The 9589-nt window shown below is 41.1% G+C and overlaps 1 non-coding gene across 1 annotated transcript; it reads left to right on the top strand.

Annotated features, from left to right (window-relative positions):
* The first annotated feature begins 4639 nt into the window (after nt 1-4639).
* Nucleotides 4640-4713, top strand: Trnaa-ugc (transfer RNA alanine (anticodon UGC)). The gene has a single exon. It is a non-coding gene; the product is annotated as a tRNA-Ala (tRNA).
* The last annotated feature ends 4876 nt before the right edge of the window (nt 4714-9589 follow it).

Genomic DNA, 9589 nt, shown 5'->3' with positions numbered 1-9589 from the left:
TGCGCACCGCTTGGAGGAACTGCATTGCAAATAATAATATTCTCTTTTTTTGTGATTTTAGTGGAGTTTTTTTTTTAAAAAGAAGTGGAATGAAATGGGAAGTGCAACGAAATCTTGAGTTCAATAAAAAATTAAATTTTTGAGAAAATGCTTTTGAAATAAAAAAAAATTATTATTGGGAGACTTGTTCGAGAATAATTACAATAAATAAAATTTTTCATTATCTAATGATTATATTAATTAACAGTATACCTTATTCCTCATCTTGACCAGTGTTGCCGACCGCCTACATCACACAACCGCACTGGGCTGCTACTACTGACCGACCGCTCTGCATGACGACTACAGACTGAGTACTGCTCTCAACTAGACAGAGCTACAGACTCGCAACGACTCACTGACTGCTACTGACACTCGCGCGGTCAAGCGCATACTCTCTGGTCACAGATGCTACAATGCCTCGCCATCGCTGCTATGTTACATACGTGTTTCAATCTGAATGTCTACTTCACCTACTGTAACGTTATAGATGTTGGTTGTCTGCCGTCTACTCCTATCTGGATCGTTAGTATACCTTGACTTGGCAGGATTCATAGTCACACATCCAAACAGATAAGAATTTTGAAGATCATTGTTACTTAGATTTCGGAAATCACGAAACAATTTCTCCCGTGTACTTGCAGGTTCAAAATCGAAGCATTTTCTCACATAGGCTCAATCTGAATCTTGTGATTCCACCATTTTAACTACTCCCTACTGTACCCTTCACCACTGTTTGCTTCTTCTTCTCAACTTCTTTGCACCAATTCTGTGGATTACGCTTACTCTTTCGATAAATTGCACTGATTTTTCACACTTTCGTCAACATCTCCCATTTCTACATCCGCCATGTTCACTATTTGTATTCTGTACTGAATGTGCTAACTGTACAATTCAAACACACTAAACTAGGTTCATAAAGTGATTAATATTATGTATTACACAAGGATTATATTTCGTGCTTGCACTTTTATTAATTCCAGTGTTATCTACGTCTGCCCCCAAACCTTTCCAAATTGCAGTTAATTATCTGTTGTCTGTTTATCATAAGGCACAGTATTGGCTGTTCTGCTACTCAGCTATTCAGCTGCTTTCCAGTGGAAGGAAACCGGAGTGTAGAGGGAGGCCAGCCCGTTTTTGACATTACAGAAATCATATCTAGCGGAATGCAATAAATTCTCTGCGTCGTACTACATCCTAATGTGATATTTAGTGGTGAGACCTATGTCAAATTTGATAGTTCCTGTAGCCAACAACAGATGGCAGCACCTATCTCTAAGCTTTTACATTTGAGGGGTAGCCCGTCTTTCCGCGCATGTCTTCATGTACGCAAGACAGTTGTGGGAACCCACCAACGCGATGTAGCAATACCACCTCACACTAAACTGCAATCTCGATGAGACAGGAACCGACATGACATGTATGAGACTTGATCAAATAGTTTTAAGATTACAGCACCACAAGCCACTGTTCCGTCGTCAGGAGAAGAGGTTCCACAAACGTCTGCCCTATTATGCCACATGTAAGCAAGCACGAAACACAGGCAAGGTTAGTGTGTTTATTAGCAGGGCTGTCTATCAAATACTCAGAATGTTGACCTTGAACATTCTTAAACGCTCTAATGCGATTCTGGAGAAACAATACTGCACGTTAAATTTCATCTGGAGTTAACGGCAGCACAAGCCCTTGTTGTAAGACACATTACGCATGCGGCAGTCGTCAGTATTTCCAAATAGACCTCTTGCTTTAATTTTTGCCACAGACAAAATTTTAGAAGTTTTAAACTTGGGAGTGTACACACCATGCTGCGTTTCCTTAACGACCGTTCCAAATGTTCTCTCAAGATGTTCAGTCATAATACGTGTGGAATGCGAGTGTTTTCCGTCATCTTAGTACCACAATAAGTGCGTTATGTCCAGTAGGATGTTTTCCAATAATAGTCCAAGCTGCATATCTTAGGAACTCGGGATACTTGAGTGTACTTAGATTCGTAACAATAAAACAGAGGCCAATGGTGCGTATCTTGAGAAGCGCCCACTAAAACTTTGGTAGACCACAAGCGTTGTTTTTATCCACGTCTTCGAATCAGCGTGTATCTTCTACTGAAGACTAGTGCATATTGCGAAGATTGACTCCTTGACTTATTTTATTGTCCACACTTCCAGGTTGTAGAACTTCTTTTTATAATGTCCGCAAAGATATATCGTGAATGCATGGCACGACCAGCATACAACCAAACCGCTGCTCTAATACTTCGGCAACATTCGCCATAATCGATATTCACTTTTTCGACTGCCATATACATTGTGAATGTCTTAGTAGCTTTACGAGCAAGTTAACTGACTGCTACAACAGGAGAACACAGACCGATGGACTTCAGGAGCACAGGTAAACACAAGAACCATACCTGATTTACGTGTCTGGTTACATTTGGTATAATGGGGCTTTTCTCCTGACGACGGGACAGTGGTTTGTGGCGGTGTTATTTTGATACTATTTGATCATGTCTTATACGTGATATGTTGTTGAAGTTCGTTTACAAGCTTCTTTCAAATGATACAGAAAAAAGTAAACAGTCCCGTTAGAAAAAAAAAAGTTAGCGAAACAAATTAGGCGTAGTAATTCGGCAACTATTAACGATAAAAATTATCTGTGAACGTCATAAAATTAGCCATATTTTCCGCCATAACATGGCGAGAACCACAACTCGATATATTTATTCATTCTGGATAAATTTGGGGTAGTCTGCCTTAGCTCTCTCACAGTGTATAAGCAAGTAGATATATTTACTCCCTACTTTGTGGATTTGTGCTGAACTGCTTACATCTGTGTATTCAAGCATGTAAGTACCGGGTGATCAAAAAGTCAGTATAAATTTGAAAACTTAATAAACCACGGAATAATGTAGATAGAGATGTAAAAATTGACACACATGCTTGGAATGACATGGGGTTTCATTAGAACCACCTCATATTGCTAGACACGTGAAAGATCTCTTAAGAGCGTCGTTTGATGATGATCGTGTGCTCAGCCGCCACTTTCGTCATGCTTGGCCTCCCACGTCCCTAGACCTCAGTCCGTGCGATTATTGGCTTTGGGGTTACCTGAAGTCGCAAGTGCATCGTGATCGACCGACATCTCTAGGGATGCTGAAAGACAACTTCCGACGCCAATGCCTGACCATAACTCCGGACATGCTTTACAGTGCTGTTCACAACATTATTCCTCGACTACAGCTATTGTTGAGGAATGATGGTGGACATATTGGACATTTCCTGTAAAGAACATCATCTTTGCTTTGTCTTTGTTATGCTAATTATTGCTATTCTCGTCAGATGAAGCGCCATCTGTCGGACATTTTTTGAACTTTCGTATTTTTTTTTTTAGTTCTAATAAAACTCCATGTCATTCCAAGCATGTGTGTTAATTTGTACCTTTCTATCTACTTTATTCCGTGATTTATTCAGTTTTCAAATTTATACTGACTTTTTGATCACTCGGTATACTTCATGCCAGTTCGGTCTTCTCCTGCGTGACACATTCATGGTGTTGCAATATTAATGACCAGCATTGTATTTATTTTCCGACCAAAAACCTCTTCTACCCAGACGAAGCGAACCTATTATAATTTTATTTCTGTGACAACACTTTCAGAATGTAAATGGAAGTGCGAGATAACGAATGAAGCAATAGCTTGCTGGAGAAGGTGCGTTGTATATGTGACACGTCCATTTACTGACACACAGGAATAAGGAGGCAACAGTCATAGCATAGCGATATACGCATATACAGATGGCGTAGCATCTCGTACACAAGGTGTAAAAGGCCAGTGCATTGGCGGAGCTGTCATTGTACTCAGCTGATTCATGCGAAATTGTGTCCGACGTAATTGTGGCCTCACGATGGGAATTAACAGACTTTGCATCCGGAATGGTAGTTGGAGCTAGACGCATGAGACATTCGATTTCGGAAATCGTTAGGTAATTCAATATTCTGAGATCCACAGTGTCAAAGGTGTGCGGAGGATGCGAAATTTCAGGCATTACCTCTCACCACGGACAACGTCGACGGCCTTCACTTAACGACCGAGAGCAGCGGCCTTTGCATTGAGTTGTCAGTGCTAACAGACGAGCAACACTGCGTGAAACAACCGCAGAAATTAATGTGGGACATACGACAAACTTATCCGTTAAGATACCGCGATGAAATGTGCTGTTAACGGGCTATAGAAGCAGGCGACAGGCGCGAGTGCCTTTGCTAACAGGACGACAGCGCCTGATGTGTCTCTCCTGGACTCATGACCATATCGGCTGAACCCTAGACTACTGGAAAACCGTGGTCTGGTCAGAAGAGTTCTGACATGTCCGAAAGAACAGATACCATCTTCATATAGTTAAGGCTAACCAGCCATTGACCTTCTTGTTCTGTGCTGGATGCACACGCATTGCCCGAACTCTTACGGGACTCGGTAAGATTGTCTGTGTAATGAGTGTAATGGGCAGGGGCACTACGAATGTAGTGTGTAGACATTAAGTTGGGCATGTGGGTCTCACGGGGAGCGTGCAAGGGATAAATCCCTGCAGTCGCACTACCCTCTGTGGCCTCGGTGGCTCAGATGGATAGAGCGTCTGCCATGCAAGCAGGATATCCAGGGTTCGAGTCCCGGCCGGGGCACACATTTTCAAGTGTCCCAGTTGACGTATATCAACGCCTGTCGACAGCTTAGGTTCTTGATTTAATTATCATTTCATGGACCCAGTTTGTCAGCAAGACACTGTACAAGCTGGTGGCGGATCCAAACGATGTGGACTGTTTGTACTTGGAATGGATTGGGTCCTCTGGTGCAAGTGAACCGCTCATTGACTGGAAATGGTTATGTTAAGCTATTTGGAAACCATTTCCAGACATTCGTGGACTTCATGTTCCCAACCACGTCACCGCTCCACAACTGTTCGCTATTTGTTTGAAGAACATTCTGGACAGTTCGAGCGAATAATTTGGCCACCCAGATCGCTGGACATGAATCCCATGGAGCATTTATGAGACATAATCGAGAGGTCACTTCTTGCACAAAATCCTACACCGTAAACACTTAGTATAACGGACGGCTTTAGAGGCAACATGGATCAATATTTCTGCAGGGGACTTCCACACCTTGTTGAGTCCTTGCCACGTCGAGTTGTAACATTTGAAATGTCCCCTTAGAAAAATTATGAATGACTGTGCTGGTAAACTTCTAAGTTATTTGATTTTCAAATAGCTGAGCAAAACTCAACGTACTCAAACAGTTTTGTCTTTACTTATTCTGATCATCACTAAACTGACACAATATGTTTTAGCGCAAGGCAATCTGACTTTCAATAATCCCTACAAAAGAATGGCTCTGACTAACAATAACCTATACCTTTCATGAATCACTTACCTCACAAAAATCTTCGTTACTCGAACTACTGCAATACAGTCACCTCCACTACTGCCAGCTAAATAAAAGATTCTAACTACTGAAGGCACTAACTACTGATAGGCATAGTTAACAATGTATATCAATTCATGACATCCATCTTCACGAATTTCCTTTTTCTGGTGAACACACGTCCAGATCGACCGCTCATAGTAACCTCTCAAAACTCTGCCATCTCTCTCCCCACCTCCATCCCTGCTGGCGGCTCACCTCCAACTGCGCAACGCTACGCGCTGTTCCCATCCAACTGCCCAACACTACAATAGCGAATATTCCAACAATGAGTCCAACCAGCCACAGACTGCACACAGCGCAGTCAGTGATTTTCATACAAAGCGCTACGTGGCGTTAGCAACATAAAAACCTAAACAGTCTACTTACGCATTACACCGACACAATATTAAGAGATATCTCATGATTTTGGTCACCTCAATGTACAGTATAATGCTCTGTAATATAGTTGAAGAACATCGTCTCTGAGAGAAAGTTGCAGTGTCTAATCCGTTGCCTGATGAGTAATAATTCCATCAGAAGCGGAAGTGACAAACATCAATGCTGATGTCTGTAGTTTTAGAAACTGTATGACATCCACCAGCGTCTCAATTAGAAGCGCACAGCCCACGAATGGAAAGTTTCAGTCCGGAACCGCGCTGCTGCTACGGTCGCAGGTTCGAATCCTGCCTCGGGCATGGATGTGTGTGATGTACTTAGGTTAGTTAGATTTAGGTAGTTCTAAGTCTAGGGCACTGATAACTTCAGATGTTAAGTCTCATAGCGCTTAGAGCCATTTGACCCATTTTTTGGAAAGTTTCCGTGTTAGACACAGAGTCAAACACACAATTATAATTTTTCACATATTTTCAATGCGGCATATGTTATGTACGCGAGCAGAAAACATTTACCTCATTGTCATTATGACACCCAAGCAAACGCCCCTTACTGTTCAACTCGTTTCATTTATTCGTTTATAGCGTGCTTCCATACAGACAATTTATGTATTTGTACGTTAATTCAGCAATGATTAGTGACGGTAACTTCATTAGCAATGTTCAATCAATGTTTAGAAAAACCAAAGATTGTATTCGCCTTCAAGCCATATTGCCTAAGCGAGGACAGTTTATTTACGAGTGCGGAAGACACGCCCGTGTTTGTTGACCTGTGAAACAGAAATAAACTCCAGCGTGTTTCCACTTCAACAATTACAAAGAGTATTTATTTGAAACTGAAGAAATTCCTTTGTTCTCGACTAAACGCAAGATATCGTCGCCGTAACAGAAGATTCGCATCCCATGGGCAGTATGCTTATTGCCTTCGAGTAAATAGACTTCGAGGCCTTACCAGTATTCGGTAGTACAACCGTAGAATGAATTTCCACGAAGGAATTTAACGCAACAAAAAGAAATATTCCCTCAAACGTTACTGCCACTATCCAGCTGCCTAAAATTTGTTGTTTCGAATGTGTGACTATGTTCTGGTGGAATAATTTTGATTCAAGTATATTGACTACTTTCACTTACAAGTTGTCAAAATCACCTGCATTGTTGAAATAAAAATAGGCTACTATAAGCTATCACGACGATTTTTCATTGAAATACTCTTTATGAACTTAATGTAATATATCTAAAGATCGCCTCCCGTGTTTTAAATGTTATTTTTTAAGCTTTTACTGCTTGAAAAATTATTCTCCATCGTCGTAGACAGTTTGACAGCTTTTGTTCTGCTACTGGACTGTAGCTATTACTGTTTGCTGACCCGCCAGTTCGTGTAAGTGTGTTTTCCATAACTTTACGGTTTCGTAAAACGCATTACAAGTCCAAGACAAAATTTAAAAATAAATACGATGAACGAAAGAGATCATTGTAATAGATGGTGTAATGTACTGTGCATCCATGTTACTATGCGATTCCCTCACATACCTAAAAAAAAGTTGTTGGTTCACAATAATCACTAAAATCCGCTACATGGTAAATTCAGTATGACAGCTGTTGACGAGACGGTGCTGGAGAAACAACAGCAGAGTTTATTTGACTGAAATATCGTATGAGGCTCGTTCGAAGTAAATGTGACCATCCTCTAATATCCAGCCGCTCCTGCGATGTACCGACAGACTTAGAACATGGGGGCAAGCATAGGGGCCGCGGAAAACACATTACTTGGGTATGTGAGTAGTTACCATTAGCTTTCTACCATTATTACAGTTCGTATTTCGTAGGGCAGGTCGTATTTCTTTATGGGAGCCATGCTTTCGCCGACTCTCGAATCGGCAATTACCTCGTTTTTTGGATCCTTACCCTGATTTTGGAATTCTGTTACTGTGTGTGTTCTTGTGTAAGATGGTTCTGGGTTTCATTCATCAGTACTGATTCGGACACATGCTGCTTGTAGTCAATATGGTATCGTCGCTATAGGGTGTAAAACATTACATCTTGTAGTTATTTTGTATGGGACGTTCTATCGGAGACTTTATAAATGTAATTAACTAGCGCATAAACTATAAATTATGATGTCCTTTGAATGAAATATGTAGTAGTACAATTTACAATGATTTAGTGCCAATGCACATTTTTCCCCCTTTAGTTTTCTAGGGCTAACGATAGTGAACTGCATAGCTTAACGTCAGGCTACGACAAATAACTAGAATATGGAAGCCCGTATTAAGATTATCTATCTATTTTATAATGGCTGCTAATGTGCCCTGTTTCTATTTTTTATAAACTTCTCTGCGTAATGGCGAATGGAATATTTAAATAATATATGATCAAGTCTAACTACACCTCTTACTTCGAAAGGTCAGAGAAACAGAGCTGTACTATGGTGCAGATTGACTTGTTCCAAACAGCAGGTCAATTTTAAAACACAGAATGGTGCACGTAAAGAAAAAAAGTGTAATATATATGCGAAACATACGGAAAGTCTGTGTCCGTACAGAGCATTCTGGGTTTAGTCTCTAACGTGAAGGTCAAAAGTCCAAGTAAAACTGAAGACGGTGTTTATATGACTACGGGAACATCTGTAACAACATAAAGAAGACTTTATAAGGACTGCGTCACGTCCATTTCTATCGTTATGGCTTTCGTCGGAGGTATTTCCCACCTGATATTAAACTGTGGCAAGCGGCCAGCACAGTAAATTTTATAAACGATAAGCAGTGAAATTTAAGCCCCTGCCTGCTCGGAGAAGGCTTTGAGCCAGCAATACTGCGGTAAGGAAACGTTGAATTTTTAGAAACCCGCTGAGTCATTCCGCAGCAAGTGAGTTATACTGGTATTGTCCGTCCACAAATGGCCGGAGAACAGGTTCACACACGTAAGAATGAGGACAAACGCGTTGCCCGCTGTACACGCAAAGGTGATTAAAAGTGTAATATTTCGCTCTTGCATCATTCGCCCTGCAAGGTAAAACACAATGCAAATGCAGTTTTTTTTTACCGTATGGGGCACTGTTATATGACGATATTATTGTTGAGTGGCGACTCCATGGAGTTTATGTGATCGCTCTGAGCTTGTGGTTATAGCTCGAGATCAGTGCCTACCAATTTTAATTGCATATTACAGCACTGAGGATGGTCACTAAGTGACCGAAAATCGATTTTGCTGACAATAAAACAACAAAATACGGCCAATGCTGATTTTCCTTCAAATTCTATCCGATATTATTGTGTTGTGTGCTACACTTTTCGGCGCGCTACGTACTTCGAGAACTGATATATGCAAGGTGAGTTTGTATTATTTTTAAAGCACTAAGGTTAAAGTAAAAAATGTAACTTCATAATTGTGTTTATTTTGTCTATTGCCTGTCATCAAGTGAAAGCAAAGGAGAGCAGCGTCGTACGCTTCCTTTCTAAAGAGTCTGGTTAGCGGTGTTCGCGAAAAACTTACAAGCCGATGGCCAGTCCACAGGCTCGCTGCACTCGTCTGCTGTGCAATGTTAAACAGAAAAAGAAATGTACACTGTCCGATAAAAGAAAGTAAAGCACCTAAATGAGGAGGAGGAAATGAAACAAAATTTTAATGGCTCAGAGGGTGTAAAATAAAAATGTCGTGTGACTAGGGCCTCCTGTCGGGTAGACCGTTCGCCGGGTGAAAGTCT

The sequence above is a fragment of the Schistocerca serialis genome, chromosome 7 (assembly GCF_023864345.2).
Source record: "Schistocerca serialis cubense isolate TAMUIC-IGC-003099 chromosome 7, iqSchSeri2.2, whole genome shotgun sequence".
Taxonomy (NCBI): Eukaryota; Metazoa; Arthropoda; class Insecta; order Orthoptera; family Acrididae; genus Schistocerca; species Schistocerca serialis.
Note: the sequence above shows the minus strand (reverse complement) of the source record. Positions and strands in the feature narration are given on the sequence as shown.